The sequence below is a fragment of the Heptranchias perlo genome, chromosome 33, assembly GCF_035084215.1.
Source record: "Heptranchias perlo isolate sHepPer1 chromosome 33, sHepPer1.hap1, whole genome shotgun sequence".
In the NCBI taxonomy this organism is placed as follows: Eukaryota; Metazoa; Chordata; class Chondrichthyes; order Hexanchiformes; family Hexanchidae; genus Heptranchias; species Heptranchias perlo.
The window spans coordinates 26,256,419-26,279,228 of NC_090357.1; the positions used below are offsets into that span (position 1 = coordinate 26,256,419).

Below are 22,810 nucleotides of genomic sequence, written 5' to 3' on the forward strand. Positions count from 1 at the left end.
TGGGTAACTCTTGGGCTTTCGCTTGATTGTGTTGGGGAGTCGGGAGGAATTTACCAGCGTTTTTCCTGACACTTGCTACTGATTTCTTTCTTTTGTGGTTTTATTTGTCTCCAATGTGAGTGAATTTTGTAACGATTGGGGAGAGTGGAGCTTGAGGCCGCACCATTCGGTGGATAAGGTGGGCCGCCCACAGTGCTGCTTTTAGTAATGTTGCTTTAGGGATAAATATCGGCCAAGATACTGGAGAGAACTCCCCTGCTTTTCTTCGAAATAGTGGCCATGGGATCTTTTACATCCACCTGAGAGGGCAGACGGGGCCTTGGTTTAACATCTCACCAGAGGCTATGTTTGGAGCAGACAGAAGCTCCGCCTGCCCAGGGCACCTGAATGAATTGGGAGGCAGAGAGATGTCGAGTGGTGCTCCATCATTCCCGCATCCCACCAGAATTCCCACCTCCGTTAGGCCTCAGGTGCCCGACTTGCATTCCAGGATTTTCCGACCCCATTATCTTGATGACCCTCGACATAGTTCCCAAATGCTTCTCAAATTCAATGGTGAAGGTGTCGGAATTGCGAGACTTTGATTCTTGGCATTTACACAGTGAGGGAACAAGTGCACGAGCTCCCCAGCCGAGGACATGCATCAAACCTTCATAGGAGGTCTACAGGGCTGCGGATAAGTCGACAACAACGAGTGTGGCAGATTCAATTAATTAGTTCATGTAGTTAATGAGTAAATAGACCCAGTTTGCTGAGTTAATAGACCCTGTTTGCTGAGTAAATAGACGATGTTTACTGTAGTTTATGAGAAATTAAAACCATAAGTACTGCCCAACCTCCAACTCATTGGCTGCCACAGCAAGTGTCACTACTCCGAAAGAAAATGCCAGAAAGATTGACTTAAAAACACGAACTTCCTGATTAGGGTGTCCAGTGACCTCCCTGCCTCACTGCTCTGCGTTCATATGTTTCTTATCTCAAACACATCAGAAAAGACTCAGAGCTCATACACATGCACGAGAACACTGAGATTGTTCAGGCAACAGTGTTGAAAAGCTTTTATTTTCGATATTATTCAATTGAAATTTTAAAAAGTGCAATCAAAATGCATACTTTTAAAAGGTTCTAATGTGTGCACTTGCAGTACCCACAGTCATGTCCCCCTTCCCCAGCTTCAATATCATTCATTGTTTAAGCTGAGCAACTTTTTCAATTCAAGTCTCTGTTGTTGTGTCCCAACTAGACAGGTCTGGCGCCAAATCTTGTCACGCCTTGCACCACACCTTGTCACACCTTGCACCACACCTTGTCACACCTTGCACCACACTTTGTCACGCCTTGCACCACACCCTGTCATGCCTTGCACCACACCCTGTCACGCCTTGCACCACACCCTGTCACGCCTTGCACCACACCTTGTCACACCTTGCACCACACCTTGTCACGCCTTGCACCACACTTTGTCACGCCTTGCACCACACCCTGTCACGCCTTGCACCACACCCTGTCACGCCTTGCACCACACCTTGTCACGCCTTGCACCACACCCTGTCATGCCTTGCACCACACCCTGTCACGCCTTGCACCACACCCTGTCACGCCTTGCACCACACCTTGTCACGCCTTGCAGCACACTTTGTCAGGCCTTGCACCACACTTTGTCACACCTTACCGCACTTTGTCAGGCCTTGCACCACATTTTGTCAGGCCTTGCACCACACTTTGTCACACCTTACCGCACTTTGTCACGCCTTGCACCACACCTTGTCACACCTTGCAACACACCTTGTCAGGCCTTGCATCACACTTTGTCAGGCCTTGCACCACACTTTGTCACACCTTGCACCACACTTTGTCAGGCCTTGCACCACACCCTGTCACACCTTGCACCACACTTTGTCAGGCCTTGCATCACACTTTGTCACACCTTGCATCACACTTTGTCAGGCGTTGCATCACACTTTGTCAGGCCTTGCACCACACTTTGTCACACCTTGCACCACACTTTGTCAGGCCTTGCATCACACTTTGTCACACCTTGCATCACACTTTGTCACACCTTGCATCACACTTTGTCAGGCCTTGCACCCATTTGTACCCCACCCCACAGGACCCTTACATTGCTAGATAGGTTTTGGTAGCCCAGTGACTAAGATCCAGGACTAACAAACCAGAAATCATGGAGGTGAATACCCTTGGGGGCTCTGCCGCTCGGTTGCTCTAACCTCAGCGGAAACCCCATCCAATTTGTGGGCTGGCATCAGAAATATAACCGAAAGCTGCCGGGATTGTTGTAAAAACCCAACTGGTTATTAATGTCCTTCAGGGAATGGAACCTGTCGTCCTTACCTGGTCTGGCTGAAAACTGACTCCAGTCCCACGCGACATGGTTGACTCTTAAGAAACTCAGTTCTCAGGGTAACAAGGTATTTACAATAAATGCATCCTTGTCACCATTACCCACACCCTGAGATCTCTCCACTGTGTTTTAGAAGGAGGCGGTGACTAGCCTTGAATTTTAATCGTGAATTTAGCTCAAATAATAAAGATTAGTTTAGATATTCTAACAAATGTAAAAGAAACTCAGTTAAATGCATTTCAATGGCTCATGAAACATTCCATATCTTTTTTTTATTCATTCATGAGATGTGGGCATTGCTGGCGAGGCCGGCATTTATTGCCCATCCCTAGTTGCCCTTGAGAAGGTGGTGGTGAGCCGCCTTCTTGAACCGTTGCAGTCCGTGTGGTGAAGGTTCTCCCACAGTGCTGTTAGGTAGGGGGTTCCAGGATTTTGACCCAGCGACAATGAAGGAACGGCGATATATTTCCAAGTCGGGATGGTGTGTGACTTGGAGGGGAACGTGCAGGTGGTGTTGTTCCCATGTGCCTGCTGCCCTTGTCGTGGGTTTGGGAGGTGCTGCCGAAGAAGAGTTGCTGCAGTGCATCCTGTGGATGGTACACACAGCAGCCACGGTACACCGGTGGCAGAGGGAGTGGCTGTTTAAAGTGGTGAATAGGATGCTGATTGGATGGACTGCTTTGTTGCAGTTTCGTCCATCCAGTCAAGTATCTGTGGGGATCGTCTGAAGCCGACGTTACTGTAAAGTTATTTCTGTGACTGTAGTGGTACAAAGTTGCTCAGTCCCCCTCAGACGGGGGAAGGTGGCAAAATGGTGGCCAGGGGTTTGTGGGCAGGGGACGAAGGCTGGAGATGCTCACAAAGGCTTCTGGACTCAAAGGCCAAATGTTGCAAATGCTCAGATTGTGGGCAGGCAGGTAATCAAAAGCTGCAGCCCTACCGACCGTCTCACGCACATACATACACACATACACATACACACATACACATACACACATACACACATACACATACACACATACACACATACACATACACACATACACACGATGCACAGACACAAATACAGATACACACATACACATACACACATACACACGATGCACAGACACAAATACAGATACACACATACACACATACACATACACACATACACACGATGCACAGACACAAATACAGATACACACATACACACATACACACACACAGACACACACATACACACACAAATACACACATATACACACACACATGCATATACACACACACATACACACACACATATACACTTACACATACACATATGTACACACACGTACGCACAGATACACACATGTACACACCCACATATACACATGAAGCCCGAGCCCATCCTGCTCCCTTTTAAGTTAATTGGCAGAAGAATCAGAGGGGAGATGAGGAGATTCTTTTTTATGCAGTGTGTTGTAATGATCTGGAACGCCCTGCCTGAAAAGGTGGTGGAAGCAGATTCAATAATAACTTTCAGAAGGGAATTGGATAAATACTTGAAGGGGAAAAATTTGCAGGGCTGCGGGAAAAGGGGAAGGGGAGTGGGACTAATTAGATAGCTCTTTCAAAGTGCTGGCACAGGCATGATGGGCTGAATGGCCTCCTTCTGTGCTGCATCATTCTATGATTCTATGAAAGTCTCTCAGTCATCCTCCCAGACATCCTGATTACTGTAGAGCAGGAACAGGGTTGAGTAATTACAGATAGTGAAGTTGTGATAGCAGGTCAGTGCGTCCTTTTGCAGTTTTCTGTGTTCTTTAAAGTAGGAAATTCCTCCTTGGAAAGATTAGCTCACATTGCTGCCAAAATAAAAGCCCAGAACTTCACAAGAAATGAAACGGGAACTGACTGTCTCCTCGGGCAAACACTTTGGATTTTCCTTGAATCTCCTCGAAAGGTTTCCTATTCTGTGGGAGATGGCTCAGCAGCTACCATTAACCAGGCGTCTACACATCCCTTCAAAGACTGCAGATCGTGCTTCCATAGAATCTTACAGTGCAGAAAGGAGCCATTCAGCCCATCGTGCCTGTGCTGGCTCTTTGAAAGAGCTAACCAATTAATCCCACTCCCTTGCTCTTTCCCCATAGCTCTGCCAATTTTTCTTTTGCTAGTATTTATCCAATTCCCTTTCGAAAGTTATTATTGAGTCAGGCAGTGCATTCCAGATCATAACAACCTGCTGCATAAAAAAAATTCTCCTCATCTCCCCCCTGGTTCTTTTGCCAATTATCTTAAATTTGTGTCCTCTGGCTACCAACCCTCCTGCCAGTGGAAACATTTTCTCCCTACCTATTCTATCAAGACCCCTCATGATTTTGAACACCTCTATTAAATCTCCCCTTAACCTTCTCTGTTCTAAGGAGAATAACCCCAGATTTTCCAGTCTCTCCACAGAACCGACGTCCCTCATCCCTGGTACCATTCTGGTAAATTTCCTCTGCACCCTCTCCAAGGCCTTGATGTCCTTCCTAAAGTGCAGTGCCCAGAATTGGACACAACATTACACACAGAAACCCCAGAACCAAACCTGAATCCCAGCCCATTGCTCCTACAATATGGAATGAATCAAGAGGCTATACAATATTATGCAGGCTCCATAACCATGGGTAACCAAGGTTTACTGCACCATCCTATGTCAGAACAGGAAGTGAAAGGTATTCATACACACACAGGAAGCTATCAAAATTCTAGATGTTTTGGTCTGCGAATACTGAGCAGAATCAACTGGAAACACAAGGTTTTTGCCACTGGTGTGGTCACTGCAAATCTCTGGTTCCAAGAAAGGAACAATTGGCACCAGCATTTGAATACTTAGGAAATGTATACATATACAGTTATTACTTGTATATAAAACTGTATCCTGTTCAGCCCTTGAACTCTTTGGAGTGAGCCAAGAACACTTAGGAAATGAAAATTGACTCTTGTGCTAAGAACATAAGAAGATAAGAAATAGGAGCAGGAGTACGCCAGACAGCCCCTCGAGCCTGCTCCGCCTTTCAATCAGTTCATGGCTTATCTTCGACCTCAAACTCCACTTTCCCGCCCGATCCCCATATCCCTTGATTCCCCTAGAGTCCAAAAAATCTATCCATCTCAGCCTTGAATATATTCAATGACTCAGCATCCACAGCCCTCTGGGGTAAAGAATTCCAAAGATTCACAACCCTCTGCGTGAAGAAATTCCTCCTCATCTCAGTCTTGAATGGCCGACCCCGTGTCCTGCGATTATGCCCCCCAGTTCTAGAATCTCTAGCCAGGGGAAACAATCTCTCAGCATCTACCCAGTCAAGCCCCCTCTGAAACTTATATGTTTCACTGAGATCACCTCTCATTCTTCGAAACTCCAGAGAGTATAGGCCCATTCTACTCAACCTCTCTCACCCTCTCATCCCAGGAATTAATTAGTGAACCTTTGTTGCACCGCCTCTAAGGCAAGTATATCCTTCCTGAGATAAGGAGACCAAAACTGTACACAGTACTCCAGGTGAGGTCTCACCAAAGCCCTGTACAACTGTAGTAAGACTTCCTTACTCTTGTACTCCAACCCTCTTGCAATAAAGGCCAACATTCCATTTGCCTTCCTAATTGTCTGCTGTTAACTTTTTGTGTTTCTTGTTCGAGGACACCCAAGTCCCTCTGAACACCAACATTTAATAGTTTCTCACCATTTAAAAAATATTCTGTTTTTCTATGCTTCCTACCAAAGTGAATAACCTCACATTTCCCCACATTATACTCCATCTGCAACCTTTCTTGCTCACTCATTTAACCTATCTATATCCCTTTGCAGACTCTTTGTGACCTCCTCACAGTTTATTTTCCCACCTGGCTTTGTATCGTCAGCTTGGATACATTACACTCGGTCCCTTCATCTAAGTCATTAATATAGATTGTAAATAGCTGAGGCCCCAGCACTGATCCTTGCGGTACCCCACTGATTACAGCCTGCCAACCTGAAAATGACCCGTTTATCCCTACTCTGTTTTCTGTCCTTTAAACAATCCTCTATCCATGCTAATATATTACCCACTAAGTGAAAGAAAACCCAACCCTTTCTTGGACTCAAAGAATTTCTATTACGTTTTTGGCCGATTTTCTCCCCTCCTCTCCACCTTGAAGGTACTGAGCTCTGTAGGAGACAGTTCCACGAGCACCAGACAGGCTCCAGAGCTTTTCCAACTGGCCATTCTTCATGAGTGAGCGCTAGCAGACTATTTGATGGCGATGGGATAGGAAAGCATCGTAGTCAAGCCTGATCTCGTTCTCCTCCAACGTCCATACACGTGCATTTTTCAGCAAGGGTCCGTGGATCGCAAAACCCCCGACTGATTTTTCCGCTTCGCAGCTACAGGTGGTGGAGGCCAATTGCAGCGCCCCCTACCTCCACCCCTGTAAAGACCAGCGAACACAGGACCTTCTGCTCTGTATGGCTGACACACTGAATGGCTTGTACCAACTGCACCTTCAAGGAAGTACTTTGGTTCAAAGCCAATGAGAAGTCTGGTCAGAATCAAATTCTGGGCATCACACTTTAGGAAGGATGTCAAGCCTTGGAGGTCCACTCGATCTCTCGCTGGGACTTTGGCAGTGGATTGGCAGAAAACCCAGTGAAACGTCGGCTTATGCCTTTTCCAAGGTTTCCGCTGATTTTCTGATTATGATGTTATGGCGGGTGATTGGAAGAAATTCCACAGACCTTCTACTCCACTGTGTCCTGCAATAACCATCATGGAATAAATCTGGAGTCACGCCCGATGATTTTTGTATTGCAGTTTTATTTTGCATGGAAGCAAACGATGGAAATTCAAAAATAAAAATGAGGAAAGTAATGTACATCAGAATCAAGAACAAGGAGACACAATCTTAAAATTAGAGCCAGATCATTCAGGAGCGAAGGATGCACTTTTTCACACAAAGGGTAATGCAAATCTGGAACCCTCGTCCCCCAAAAGGCTGGGGGTCAATTGGAGCTTCTTCAAAATAGTGCCAAGGAGTCTTTTACGTCCATCTGAGAGGGCTGACGGGGCCTCGGTTTAACATCTCATTCAAAAGATGCACTTCCGACAGTGCAGCACTCCCTCAGTACTGCACTGGGAGCGTCAGCCTAGATTTTGTGCTCAAGTCTCTGGGGTGAGACTTGAACCCACAACCTTCTGATTCGGAGGTGACGTCCCAGAATCCTCGATCACCACTCTGGGTATGTTCTGTCCCACCAGCAGAGGTGGGGGCACAGTGGAATAGAAATAGGTTGGAGTGGCCCTGGGAGTCCTCAAACTTGAATCTGGACCCCATGAAGTCTCATGAATTCAGGTGAAACAAGGTAAAAAAATTCAACATCTACCATTATCCCCCCGTTCCCCCCCCCCAGCGGATGATTCAGTCCTCCTCCATGTTGAGCATCACTTGGAGGAAGCGTTGAGAGAAGCAAGGGCACAGAATGTACTCTGGGTGGGGAACTTCAGTGTCCAAATCCAACAGTAGTTTGGTAGTACCATGACTGACTGAGATGGCTGAATCCTGAAGGACAAAGCTGCCAGACTGGGTCTGCATCAAGTGGTGAGGGAACCAACACGATAGTGTAACCTGCTCGTTCTCACCAACTTTTCTAATCTCCCTTGTTGTAGCTTTCTCATAGGCCAGGATTTTAACGCTCCCTTGCCCAGCGAGAATGGTGCGTGAGTGGGGGGGTTTAAGATTAGGCCGTGTCTACTTTCCGTCCTGAGCCACTGCGATCCCGCCCGGCCACATCTTATCTTCATCGACTTTGAAGTGGGCCGAGGCCCCCGCGACAGGCAGACGGGAGACTAATTTAAATACAAAAGTCGCGGCCCAATGACATCATCAGTGCCACAACGTGATTGAGTCAGGGGGAGGCCTCGCCCGGTGTCAAACCCGACAGTCTAATCATGGCGGGAGACACCAACTGGCTTTTTTTAATATTTCAAAATATACTTTATTTCATAAAATTTAAAGATACACACAGTTCAGTGTAAAAGGACACAATTTCAAGCATTGCAGTGCAAACCAATACAATGCAGATCGTACACAGTACGATCCCATTATTACAATTCAAAACACAGTACATATCTTCTAATACATGCTGCATAATGCAAGGTGGGATGACCTTACACAGTGGCCTTTCCCCATAGAGCCAGATCGGATCCGCCCTCTCCTTTCCCTGCAGGACTCCCAGAACGTTCTGTGCCGACCGCTGTCTGACGGCCTTGTGGTCGAAGGGGTTCCTACTCAAGAATGTCTCCACCTGGGACAGGTGGGGGGGTACGGTCCAGCTGGACGGGACGTCCTGCGTCTGTTCGGCCAGCGTGGCCAGACCCAGTCTTCTCAGAGTTGGACAGGTAGAAACTCAGCCCTAGAGACACTTGGTGTTTGCGTACTGGGGCTCTACACATATCCTGAGGCAGCCATGCACAAAGGTGGCCATCAGGATCAGAATGGCATTAGGGACGCTCTTCCCCCTTTGTCTGGGGGCTTGTACATGGTGTCCCTGCAGACATGTTCTACCTCCAGACAAAGTGGAAGACAGCTCGGATGACTGTGACAACGGATTGGCGGGGAATGGTCCAGACCCTGGCCATGTAGAGAAACACCGCGAGTACCTCACACCTTATCACCAGGCTCCTGCTGGTTATGGAGAAGGAGCACCCCACCCACATACCAAGCTTCTGTTTGGCTTTGGTGACCCGCTCCTCCCAGTTATTGGTACAGGCCAGGGGCCCACTCGAACCAGATCCCCAGCACCTTTAGGTAGTCTGTCCTGACGGTGAAGGGGACAAAGGCCAAGGCCAGCTCGTAACGGTCGCAGGTGCCCATGGTTCTGTTACCGACCACTGATCAGAGCAAAAGACGGAGACGTTGTCCATGTACAGAGAAACCTTAACCTGAGAGCCTCGGCTGCCTGGGATCATCGCCCCCCCGATACCAGCGTCCTTCCTGATGGATGCAGCAAAAGGCCTGATACAACACACGAACAAGACCACAGAGAGATACAGCCCTGCTGACTCCAGATCTGATAGGAAAGCTCTCTGACTCCCACCCGTTGATCAGGACTGTGCTGCGGATGTCTGTGTAGAGCAGTTGGATCCAATCACGGAATCTGTCTGGGAGACACCAGTTTTTTTTTAAATTTCAAAATATTTTACTTTATTTCATAGAATTTAAAGATACACACTGTTCAATGTAAATATCACAATTCCAAACCAATACAATACAAAGTGATCCCAGTATTACAATTCGACACAGTATATTTCTTATGATTCATGGTGTACAACACAAGGTGGGGTGGCCTTACGCAGTTTTTTTCAAATTTCAAAATATACTTTGTTTCATAGCCTTCTCAGTATGTTGGACAGGTAGAAACTCAGCATGTAGAGACGCTTGGTGTTTGCATACTGGGGCTCTACACACATCCTGAGGCAGCCACACACAAAGGTGGCCATCAGGATCAGAGCGGTGTTGGGGACGCTCTTTCCCCCTTTGTCTGGGGGCTCGTACATAGTGTCCTTGCGGACGCGTTCTACCTTGGACCTCCAAAGTGGAAGAGAGCTCAGGTGACTGTGATGGTGGAGTTGTGGGGAATGGGCCAAACCCTGGCCACGTAGAGCAACACTGTGAGTACCTCACACCTTATCACCAGGTTCCTGCCGGTTACGGAGAGGGATCGCCCCACCCACATACCAAGCTTCTGTTTGGCCTTGGCGATCCGCTCCTCCCAGCTCTTGGTGCAGACCTGGGGCCCCCGAACCAGATCCCCAGCTCCTTCAGATAATCGGGCTTGACATTGAAGGGGACAAAGGACCGGGTCTCCCACATGCCAAATAACATGGTCTCACTTTTACTTCGGTTCACTCTGGCCCGAGGCCAGCTCGAAAGGGTCGCAGATGCCCATCAGTGTGTGGACCGATGGCTGATCGGAGCAGAAGACGGTGATGTCGTCCATGTACAGGGAGGCCTTAACCTGACACCATCCGCTGCCTGGGATCGTCACCACCCCCCGCCCCCGATACCTGCATCCTTCCTGATGGACGCAGCAAATGGCTCGATACAACATACAAACAAGACCGCAGAGAGAGGACAGCCCTGCCTGAGTCCAGATTTGATCGGAAAGCTCTCTGACTCCCACCTGTTGATTAGGACAGTGCGTAGAGCAGTTGGATCCAATCGCGGATTCCCTCCCCAAAACCCATTTTGGGATTGTCTGTCGAAGGCCTTCCCCTGGTCCAGGCTGATGAGGTAGGTGTTCACCCCCCCCTGTCCTGCACGTAGGCGATCATATCCCTAAGCAGCGCAAGGCTTTCAGAGATCTTCCTGCCGGGTACAGTACAGGTCTGATTCGGGTGGATCACCCACCCCAGAGCAGACTTGAGCCTTTTGGCGATGGCATTAGGCAGAATCCTGTAGTCGACATTTAGCAAGGAAATGTGTCGCCAATTTTTGATTTCTTCCCTCTCCCCCTTCCGCTTGTGGATGAGAGTGATGATGCCTTTCCCCAAGGACTCTGATATGCTGCTTGCCAGAAGCATACCCCCGTACACTCCCAGTAGATCTGGGCTTATCCAGTCCCACAGAGCCGAGTACAACTCGACCGATAAGCCGTTGCTTCCGGGAGTTCTACACTTCTCGAAGGACCGGACGGCGTTTGTCAGTTCGTCCAAGGTCAGTGGCTGGTCCATGCTCTCCCGCACGCTGTCCTCTAAGAAATCTGTGATAGAGGAAAGGAAGGACTGGGAGTCCGTGCTGTCTGTGGGCTTCGTGACATATAGTCCGACATAAAAGGACTTGCTGATCCTCAGTATGTCGGCCTGCGAAGACGTCACTGAGCCGTCTTCCTCCTTCAGGCTGCTGATCACAGAGGTCTCTCTATGCAACTTCTGGAAGAAGAAGCGCGAGCACTTCTCGCCCTGCTCCACGGAGCGGACTCTGGACCGGAAGACGATCTTTGAGGCCTCAGAGGCGAAGAGCAAGGCTTGCTGGCCTTTCACCTCGCTGAGTTCCTCCCTGACACCGACCCCCATCGACTGCGGCTGGAGCAGATCCTGCATGCTTTTCTGGAGTTGTGACACTTCCCTCTGCCTCTCTCTCACCTTCTGAACACCTTTGAGGATGAAGAGCCTCTTGGTGTTCACCTTGATCGCTTCCCACCAGTGCACCGTGGAGTCGAAGAGGGGTTTCAGGGTCCTCCAACCTGTGTAATCCCACTTTAGTTCCTCGATGATCTCCAGGGTCAACAGTCTCACGATCAGCCTCCATATCCCCCTGCCCACCCTCTGGTCCTCCTGCGATTGACAGTCGACCAGTAGGAGGCAGTGGTCAGAGAAGAACACTGGATGGACGTCGGACCTGAACTTGAGCGTTGGGGTCACAAAAGTCGATCCTGAAACGGACGGACCCGTCTGACCTGGACTAGGTGTAGCTCTGCGGCGCTCTGTCTGCAGGTTGCTAAAGATATCGCGAAGCTTTGCGTCTTTCACTGCCTCTATCAGGAGTTTGGACGTGGTGTCCAGTATACCACCGCCTCTGCTGGATCGTCCAGCTGCATCGATGATGAAGTTGAAGTCTCCGGCGAGAACGATCGGTCTGGAGATCACCAGCAGTACTGGGAGATGCTGGAAGACCTCCATCCGCTCGCACCCAAGGGTCAGGGTGTACACATTGATCAGTCAGAGCGGGGTGTTCTTGTACAGAACGTCTGCTACAAGCAGGCGGCCCCCCACCACCTCCTTAGGTAGTCCAGAGCCGTGGCACATGGGGTAGTCAATTTGATGCTACACATGTTTATGGATCCAATATGGATCCACTAAACTAAATAATGGGGGCAAGGGATCAAGTAAGGCAAGATGTGATAAATTAAAGAAAGAAGACAAGGCAAGACAGCAAGGTAGCAATAAGGGAAATGATAATCAGAGAGTGGCAGGAAGGGACAGAGCATGCAAACTTAAGAGTGCGCCAACAGTTAAGACTAGAGGTTGCAAAAATAGTAAAAAGACAGCACTAAAGGCTTTGTATCTGAATGCGCGTAGCATTCATAACAAAATGGATGAATTGACAAATCAAATAGAAATAAGTATGTACGATCTGATAGCCATTACAGAGACATGGCTGCAAAATGACAAAGGCTGGAACCTGAATATTCAAGGGTACTTGACATTTCGGAAGGACAGGAAGCTAGGAAAAGGTGGAGGGGTAGCTCTGATAACTAAGGATAACATGAGTGTGAGAGAGAGAAATGACCTTAGTTCTAAAGACCAAGATGTAGAATCAGTTTGGCAAATAGTAAAGGCAAGAAGTCACTTGTGGGAGTAGTTTACAGGCCCCCTAACAGTAACCATACTGTAGGACAGGGTATACAGGGAGAAATAATGGGGGCTTGTGAGAAAGGAACAGCGATAATCATGGGTGATTTTAATCTACATATAGATTGGAAGAATCTGATTGGCAAAGACAGCCTGGAAGATGAGTTCATAGAGTGCCTTCGGGACAGTTTCTTACAGCAGCATGTTCTAGAGCCAACCAGAGAGTAGGCTATTCTAGATCTGGTAACGTGTAATGAGACAAGATTAATTAATTACCTCATTGTAAAGGAACCTCCAGGTAGCAGTGATCACAATATGAGTGAATTTCACATTCAGTTTGAGGGAGAGAAGAGTGAGTCTAAGACTAGTGTTTTAATCTTAAACAAGGACAATTATGAGGGCATTAAGACAGAGCTGGCTAAAGTGAACTGGGAAATTAGGTTAAGGGATATGTCAGTAGAGATGCAGTGGCAGACATTTAATGAGATATTTCATAACACTCAGCAAAGGTACATTCCAGTGAGAAAGAAAGACTCTAGGGGAAGGACGTACCATCCGTGACTAACTAAGGAAGTTAAAGATAGTATCAAATTGAAAGAAAAAGCATACAATTCCGCGAAGATTAGTGGCAGGTCAGAAGATTGGACAGAATATAAAAAACAGCAAAGAATGACTAAAAGAATAATAAGGAGGAAGAAATTAAAGTACGAGAGAAAGGTAGCTAGAAATATAAAAAGATAGTAAGAGTTTCTACAGGTATTTAAAAAGGAAAAGAGTAAGTAAAGTGAGCGTTGGTCCTCTAGAGAGTGAGTCTGGGGAATTAATAATGGAGAATAAGGAAATGGCGGATGAATTGAAGATATTTTGCGTCCGTCTTCACTGTAGAGGATACAAATAACGTCAGAAATAATTGTGAATCGAGAGGTGAAAGGGAGGGAGGAAATTAAAACATTTACAATCACCAGGCAAAGGGTTTTGAAAAAATTATTAGAACTAAAAGCTGACAAGTCCCCAGGTCCTGATGGACTTCATCCTAGGGTCTTAAAAGAACTGGCTGCAGAGATCGTCGATGCATTGGTACTAATTTTCCAAAATTCCCTAGATTCTGGAAGGGTCCCATCAGATTGGAAAATAGCGAATGTAACTCCTCTATTCAAGAAAGGAGGGAGACAGAAAGCAGGAAACTACAGGCCAGTTAGTTTAACATCTGTCATAGGGAAAATGCTAGAATCTGTTATTAAGGAGGTTATAGCAGGGCACTTAGAAAATCTCAATGCAATCAGGCAGAGTCAACATGGCTTTGTGAAAGGGAAATCGTATTTGACTAATTTATTAGAGTTCTTTGAGGAAGTAACAAGCAACGTGGATAAAGGGGATCCTGTGGATGTGGTATGCTTGGATTTCCAGAAGGCTTTTGACAAGGTGTCACATCAAAGGTACTACACAAAATAAGAGCTCATGGTGTAGAGGGTAACATATTACCATGGATGAAGGATTGGTTAGCCAACAGGAAGCAGAGAGTAGGCATAAATGGGTCATTTTCAGGTTGGCAAGATGTAATGAGTGGAGTGCCACAGGGATCAGTGCTGGGGCCTCAACTATTTACAATCTATATCAATGACTTGGATGAAGGGACCGAATGTATGGTTGCTAAATTTGCTGATGACACAAAGGTAGGTAGGAAAGTAAGTTGAAGAGGACATAAGGAGTCTGCAAAGGGATATAGATAGGTTAAATGAGTGGGCAAAAATTTGGCAGATGGAGTATAATGTGGGAAAATGTGAACTTGTCCACTTTGGCAGGAGGAATGGAAAAACAGTATATTATTTAAATGGAGAGAGATTGCAGAACTCTGAGGTACAGAGGGATCTGGGTGTCCTAGTACATGAATCACAAAAAGTTAGTATGCAGGAACAGCAAGTGATTTGGAAGGCAAATGTAATGTTGTCATTTATTGCAAGGGGAATGGAATGTAAAAGTAGAGATGTTTTGCTGCAATTGTACAGGGCATTGGTGAGACCACATCTAGAATATTGTGTGCAGTTTTGGTCTCCTTATTTAAGAAAGGACATAATTGCTTTAGAGGCAGTTCAGAGAAGGTTCACTCGACTGATTCCTGGGATGAGGGGGTTATCTTATGAGGAAAGGTTGGACAAGTTGGGCCTGTATACACTGGAGTTTAGAAGAATGAGAGGTGATCCTATTGAAACATATAAGATCCTGAGAGGACTAGAAGGGGTAGATGCTGAGAGGATGTTTCCCCTAGTGGGAGAGAATAAAACTAGGGGATACAGTTTAAAAATAAGGGGTCTCCCATTTAAGACAGAGATGAGGAGAAATGTTTTCTCTCAGAGGGCCGTGAGTCTGTGGAACTCCCTTCCCCAGAGAGCGGTGGAGGCAGGGTCATTGAGTATTTTTAAGGCTGAGTCAGATAGATTCCTGATTAACAAGGGAGTCAAAGGTTATAGTAGGTAGATGGGAAAGTAGGGTTGAGGTCACAATCAGATCAGCCATCCAATGGCAGAGCAGGCTCGAGGGGCCGAATGGCCTACTCCTGCTCTTAATTCGTATGTTCGTATTTTTAAATCCATTTTAAAAAACAAAGGAAACAAAACATTCAGGTCTTAGTATTGCATCAGTTCGGGGTCTACGTTACCGTCCATTTGGGACCCTGGGTCCAGATTCTGCATTTGTGTGGCACGCAAGAACTTCTGGACAGTCCTTGGACTGAGGGTCCTCGCTCGGGGGTCGACAGCGGGGTCTTGTGGGGTGGGGTGTCCGTAAGATCCACAAACAGGTCCAGTTCCTCGGCCATCACCAGTGGTGGTTCACTCTCCACCTCCATCGTGCTGCTCCCGGTTGCCTGAAGTTTGGGGACCTGCTCGAAGGGGCCAGAAGAGTCCAAGGTAAGTTCCGCAAAATTACTGTGGTACAAAATCTTTGTGGGTCAGGAGGAGCCCCAAGGCCATAGTCTTTATGGATGTCCTGACTTATTTTTTAAATTATTATTAACTGCCTTGTAAGTGCTAAATACTTTTTTTACTTTCAAATTTGATTTCTTTCCTCTATTCATCCATGGAACCCCAGCCATTCGATACACTTACTCGAATATAATTTATTTGTACCCTTTCCAATTCCTGTTTACATATTTCCTATTGCTGCTCTACAGTTCTTTTTGCCATTTTTTCCTTCCATTTGACCCTGAGCTAGGTCCCTTCAAACTGCGCTATAATTTCTTTTTTTTCTAGTCAAGTATCCGTCTTAACTTTTCTTCTTCATTTTTTGTTCTGATGCTGATTCTAATTACATTCTGGTCCCTAATTCCCAAATGTTCTCTTAGTGTTGAGCCATCTACTTGTTCTGTCAGTCAGACAATGCTTCTTTCCTTGTTGGAGTATCAACATATTGGCTGAGGAAACAACTGCCCTGAACACACTGCAAAAAAAAACCCAACTCCCCTCTGTCACCCGGACATCATCCTTATCCCAGTTTATTGTTAGATAATTAAAATGTTCTGCAATCATAACTCTGTTAATCCCATTGTTAATTCATGCCTCTCTCATTTGTCTACAAAGCACCTCAGTTTTTGAAACGGCCAGTTAGGGCTTACAGACCATTGGCGGCCGTGCCTTCAACCTTCTAGGCCCTAAGTTCTGGAATTCCCACCCTCAGCCGCTCCGCCTCTCCACCTCTCTCTCCTCCCTCCAGAGACTTGAGCACAAAATCCAGGCTGACAGTTCGGTGCAGTACCAAGGGAGTGCCGCACTGTCGGAGGCGCCATCTTTCGGATGAGGCGTTAAACCGAGGCCCCGTCTGCTTTCTCAGGTGGACAAAAAACATCCCATGACACTGTTTCGAAGAAGAACAGGAGAGTTCTCCTGGTGTCCTGGGCAATATTTATCCCTCAACTAACAGCACTAAAAAACAGATTATCTGGTCATTATCACATTGCTGTTTGTGGGATATGCTGTGCACAAATTGGCTGCTGCGTTTCCTACACTACGACAGTAATTACACTTCAAAAAGTATTTCATTGGCTGCAACGTGCTTTGAGGCCGTGAAAAGCACTATTTCAATGCAAGTCTTTCTTTCAAGTCTTTTTTCTTGAAGACGCTCCTTAGAAACTACCTCTTTGACCAAGCTTTTGGTCACCTGTCCTAATGTCTCCGTCTTTGGCTCGGTGTCAATTTTTTATTGTTTTCTGATCACGCTCCTGTGAAGCGTCTGAGGACGTTCTCCTTCGTTAAATGCAAGTTGTTGTTGTCGTTGCTGCTCAGAGTGATGAATGGGACTTATTGCCAATAATTTCCACGGTTTTCCTTGATCTCACACAATAATTTCAGTGGGAGATCAGGGGAATCCCGCACCAGATATTCTACCCCGACATGAGTGGTATTTAGTGAATTTAACTAGGCAAGGAGGGGAGGAAACTAAGGGATTGATCGGATGTTTAAAAAGTGACTGGCCACTCAGAGCAAGATGGGAATCAATCAGTTGTAGTGGCTTTTTTGGGGGCTATTAATCGATCTTTAAAAATAGACACTATTATATTTTTAAACTTCATAAACCTATGAATTCTCATCACTTCTGCGGTTGTTTATTTTTGTGAAGACATCAGTTATTATTTCCGGTTTTATAAACGAGCCCAGGAATTGAATTTCCTGTGCAGTCATTATCTAGAGACTCGTGGCATATTGGTCTTTTCTGATATCCTGTTCAGACATTGATCTTAGGTGGCTTAGGCTGGTGACTGTTAAATTGGCAAAAACTGTAACAAGTCCAGTGGTTTTGCAATACTGGTATTTCCTGCAGAGCCAGGAGCAGCAGCAGTAATGAGGAGCAGCCAATAAACAGGTGAGTGACACCCAGGGACCATACTGTGGGTAAATAGTGAAAGATTATTTCCATTGGTGGGTGAATGGGGAAGAAGGGGCCAGAGACCAAGGATTCTCATTGGAAGACCCAAGGGGGTTGGGAGTTTTTTGAACTGAGGCCTAGTATACCATGGGATGCTTCGCCACAAGTGACTATTCAGAGTATCATAGTAGGTACAGCACAGGGGGAGGCCATTTGGCCCATCGTGCCTGTGCTGGCACTTTGAAAGAGCTATCCAATTAGTCCCATTCCCCTGCTCTTTCCCCCTAGCCCTGCAAATTTTTTCCCTTTAAATATTTATCCGATTCCCTTTTGAAAGTTATTATTGAATCTGCTTCCACCACCATTGCAGGCAGTGCATTCCAGATCATAACAACTCGCTACGTAAAAAAATGTTTCCTCATGTCGCCTCTGGCTCTTTTGCCGATCACCTTAAATCTATGTCCTCTGGTTACCGACCCTTCTGCCATTGGAAACAGTTTCTCCTTATTTATTCTATTACAACACTTCATGATTTTGAACACCTCTATTAAATTAGCCAAATTTGTATCAACGCTGCCACTGTCCCTTTAATCCCATGAGCTTTAATTTTGTTAACAAGTCTATTATGTGGTACTTTATCAAATGCCTTTTGAAAGTCCATATACACAACATCAACCACACTACCCTCATCAACCCTCTCCGTTACTTCATCAAAGAATTCAATCAAATTAGTCAAACACTGTATTATGAACCTTAAGTTCGTCATAAGCTTCCTTTTTCTGTTTCATTTTAATCTCTATATCTTTACTGATCCAGGGACCCCTAGTGATATAAAAGGATCTGGAGGGAATGGAGTTACAAGAGAATGTTTCAGCACCGTTACAGCCACCGGGGGCCGAATGGCCTTCTCCTGTGCTGTAATTTCTATCATTCCATGAAAACTCTCCTTTATTGAGTCCGAGCCAGGAAGTGGTTTAGAAATGTTGGTGCTGAGCTAAGTTTAGGACGACGTGCCCTGTGAGAAGTGCCCCAAACACCAAGCCCACTGTCCTGTGTGCGATCTCTCGGCTTGAATGAGATAGAGAGATCGGGCATGTAAAAAGTGTCATTGACTGGGGAGCCCGACTGCACCTGGTGCAGAGCAGGGGGATTCTGGCTGTAGTTACAGGGTGAATATCAACGGGTTATAGGATCACTACTAGTTACAGGTAGGAGATCGGAGAATTACACCTATTACTACCAGTTACATATAGACTATCAGTGAGTTATTGTATTACTGTTGGTTATGAGGACAATCTGAGTGTTACCAGTACTACTATTAGTTATTAGTGTATTTCAATGAGTTACTATTATTTATTTGGAATCAAAGTTCCTCTATCTTTGGATTCCCCTTTTCCCTGCCCTCAGTTTCCCCTCCCTCGCTTTCCCCTCTTCCCCTCCCTCGGTCTTCCCTCTCCCCTCCCTTGATTTCCCCTCTTCCCCTCCCTCGGTTTCTCCTTCCCCTCCCTCGCATTCCCGTCTTCCCCGCCCTTGGTTTCTCCTCCCTCGGTTTCCCCTCCCCCGATTTCTGCTCTTCCCCTCCCTCAGTTTCCCCTCTTCCCCTCCCTCAGTTTCCCCTCTTCCCCTCCCTTGGTCTTCCCTCTCCCCTCCCTCGCTTTCCCCTCTTTCTCTCCCTCAGTTTCTCCTCTTTCCCTCCCTCAGTTTCCCCTCTTCCCCTCCCTCGCTTTCCCCGCTTCCCCTCCCTCGGTCTTCCCTCTCCCCTCCCTTGATTTCCCCTTCTCCCCTCCCTCGCTTTCCCCTCTTCCCCCCTCACTTTCCCCTCTTCCCCTCCCTCAATTTCCCCTCGTCCCCTCCCTCGCTTTCCACTCTTCCCCTCCCTCGCTTTCCCCTCTTCCCCTCCCTCGCTTTCTGCTTCCCCTCCCTCGCATTCCCCTCTTCCCCTCCCTTGGTCTTCCCTCTCCCCTCCCTCGCTTTCCCCTCTTTCTCTCCCTCAGTTTCTCCTCTTTCCCTCCCTCAGTTTCCCCTCTTCCCCTCCCTCAGTTTCCCCTCTTCCCCTCCCTCAGTTTCCCCTCTTCCCCTCCCTTGGTCTTCCCTCTCCCCTCCCTCGCTTTCCCCTCTTTCTCTCCCTCAGTTTCTCCTCTTTCCCTCCCTCAGTTTCCCCTCTTCCCCTCCCTCGCTTTCCCCGCTTCCCCTCCCTCGGTCTTCCCTCTCCCCTCCCTTGATTTCCCCTTCTCCCCTCCCTCGCTTTCCCCTCTTCCCCCCTCACTTTCCCCTCTTCCCCTCCCTCAATTTCCCCTCGTCCCCTCCCTCGCTTTCCACTCTTCCCCTCCCTCGCTTTCGCCTCTTCCCCTCCCTCGCTTTCTGCTTCCCCTCCCTCGCATTCCCCTCTTCCCCGCCCTTGGTTTCCCCTCCCGCGGTTTCCCCTCCCTCCGTTTCCCCTCTTCCCTGCCCTCGGTTTCTCTGCCCTCGTTTTCTCTGCCCTCGGTTTCCCAGCCCTCAGTTTCCCAGCCCTCAGTTTCCCCTCTTCCCCTCCCTCGATTTCCCATCCCTCGATTTCTTCTCTTTCCCTCCCTCGGTTTCAGCTCCCTTGATTTCCCCTCCCTCGGTTTCCCCTCTTCCCCCCCTCGGTTTCTCCTTCCCCTCCCTTGGTTTCCCCTCTTCCCCTCCCTCAGTTTCCCCTCTTCCCCCCCTCGGTTTCTCCTTCCCCTCCCTCGCATTCCCCTCTTCCCCGCCCTTGGTTTCCCCTCCCTCGGTTTCCCCTCCTCAATTTCCGCTCTTCCCCTTCCTCAGTTTCCCCTCTTGCCCTCCCTCACTTTCCCCTCTTCCTCTCCCTCTGTTTCCCCTCTTCCCCTCCCTTGGTTTCCCCGCCGTCGGTTTATTCGCCCTCGGTTTCCCCTCCCTCGGTTTCCCCTCTTCCCCTCCCTCGGTTTCCCCTCCCTCGGTTTCTCCCCTTCCCCTCCCTCGGTTTCCCCTCTTCCCCTCCCTCGGTTTCCCCCTTCCCCTCCCTCGCTTTCCCCCCCCTCGGTTTCCCCTCGTCCCCTCCCTTGGTTTCCCCTCCCTCGGTTTCCCCCTTCCCCTCCCTCGGTTTCCCCCCTTCCCCACCCTCGGTTTCCCCCTTCCCTTCCCTCAGTTTCCCCTCTTCCCCCCCTCGGTTTCTCCTTCCCTTCCCTCGCATTCCCCTCTTCCCCGCCCTTGGTTTCCCCTCCCTCGGTTTCCCCTCCCTCGGTTTCCCCTCCTCGATTTCCGCTCTTCCCCTTCCTCAGTTTCCCCTCTTGCCTCCCTCACTTTCCCCTCTTCCTCTCCCTCTGTTTCCCCTCTTCCCCTCCCTCGGTTTCCCCCCTTCCCCTCCCTCGGTTTCCCCTCCCTCGGTTTCCCCTCTTCCCCTCCCTCGGTTTCCCCCTTCCCCTCCCTCGGTTTCCCCTCCCTCGGTTTCCCCTCGCCCCCTCCCTCGGTTTCCCCTCCCTCGGTTTCCCCCTTCCCCTCCCTCGGTTTCCCCCCTTCCCCACCCTCGGTTTCCCCCTTCCCTTCCCTCAGTTTCCCCTCTTCCCCCCTTCGGTTTCTCCTTCCCTTCCCTCGCATTCCCCTCTTCCCCGCCCTTGGTTTCCCCTCCCTCGGTTTCCCCTCCCTCGGTTTCCCCTCCTCGATTTCCGCTCTTCCCCTTCCTCAGTTTCCCCTCTTGCCTCCCTCACTTTCCCCTCTTCCTCTCCCTCTGTTTCCCCTCTTCCCCTCCCTCGGTTTCCCCGCCATCGGTTTACCCTCCCTCGATTTCCCTTCTGCCCTGCCCTCGGTTTCCCTTCCCTTGGTTTCTTCGCCCTCGGTTTCCCCTTCCCCCGGTTTCCCCACTTTCCCTCCCTCAGTTTCCCCTCCCTTGATTTCCCCTCCCTCGATTTACTCTCTTCCCCCCCTCGATTTCCCCTTCCTCGGTTTCCCCTCTTCCCCTTCCTCGGTTTCCCCTCTTCCCCTCTTCTCCACCCTCATTTTCCCTGCCCTCAGTTTCCCGCCCTCTGTTTCCCCTCCCTCGGTTTCCCCTCCCTCGGTTTCCCCTCCCTCGGTTTCCCCTCCCTCGGTTTCCCCTCTTCCCTGCCCTCCGTTTCCCAGCCCTCCGTTTCTCCTCCCTCCGTTTCCCCTCTTCCCCCCCTCGGTTTCCCCTCCCTCGGTTTCCCCCCTTCCCCTCCCTCGGTTTCCCCCCTTCCCCTCCCTCGGTTTCCCCCCTTCCCCTCCCTCGGTTTCCCCTCCCTCGGTTTCCCCTCTTCCCCTCCCTCGGTTTCCCCTCTTCCCCTCCCTCGGTTTCCCTTCCCTCGGTTTCCCCTCTTCCCCTCCCTCGGTTTCCCCTCTTCCCCTCCCTCGGTTTCCCCTCCCTCGGTTTCCCCCCTTCCCCTCCCTCGATTTCCCCTCCCTCGGTTTCCCCCCTTCCCCTCCTTTGATTTCCCCTCCCTCAGTTTCCCCCTTTCCCCTCCCTCGGTTTCCCCTCTTCCCTTCCCTCGGTTTCCCCTCCCTCGGTTTCCCCCCTTCCCCTCCCTCGGTTTCCCCCCTTCCCCTCCCTCGGTTTCCCCCCTTCCCCTCCCTCGGTTTCCCCCCTTCCCCTCCCTCGATTTCCCCTCCCTCGGTTTCCCCCCTTCCCCTCCTTTGATTTCCCCTCCCTCAGTTTCCCCCTTTCCCCTCCCTCGGTTTCCCCTCTTCCCTTCCCTCGGTTTCCCCTCCCTCAGTTTCCCCCCTTCCCCTCCCTCGGTTTCCCCCCTTCCCCTCCCTCGGTTTCCCCCCTTCCCCTCCCTCGGTTTCCCCTCTTCCCCTGCTCCAGTCTCCTGGTTTTCGGAACTTCTAGCACAGCAGCTGCTGGCACGAAACCAAGTGCAAAAATACTCAACTACACGGGACCCAACCTTTATACACTTAGAACATTTGCAGATGCCATGTGTCCAGACATCTTGTGATCAACCTTCCAGAAATACCTCCAACCGCAGACATGAACGAGATAAATGATGAGATAATCTGTTTTCTAGTGGTTGTCAGTCAGCACATCTACTGAGAGGGCAGATGGGGCCTCAATTTAATCTCATCAAAAGACAGCATCTCCGACAGTGCAACATTCCCTCAGTAGTGCAGTGAAGTGTCAGCCTGGATTTTGTGCTCAGGTTCGCCTGACCCATGATCGTCTGACTCCGAGGCGAGAGTGCTGCCCACCGAGCCATGGATAACAATTAAAGAGGAAACGCTAAAAATAATTTAAACGTAACAGGTATTGCAGCACAGTCAA

General features: G+C 48.8%; 1 long non-coding RNA gene across 2 annotated transcripts; it reads right to left on the reverse strand.

Moving 5' to 3' along the window:
* Nucleotides 1–7,191: 7,191 nt before the first annotated feature.
* On the reverse strand, nucleotides 7,192–22,694 carry LOC137301551 (uncharacterized). 2 transcript variants are annotated; one of them, XR_010958310.1, is made up of 3 exons: nucleotides 22,506–22,694; nucleotides 15,356–15,577; nucleotides 7,192–9,507 (listed from the first exon to the last, which is right to left on the reverse strand). It is a non-coding gene; the product is annotated as an uncharacterized lncRNA (long non-coding RNA). The 2 variants fall into 2 exon arrangements; XR_010958311.1 differs by having other exon boundaries at nucleotides 22,437–22,520.
* Between the last annotated feature and the right edge of the window lie 116 nt (nucleotides 22,695–22,810).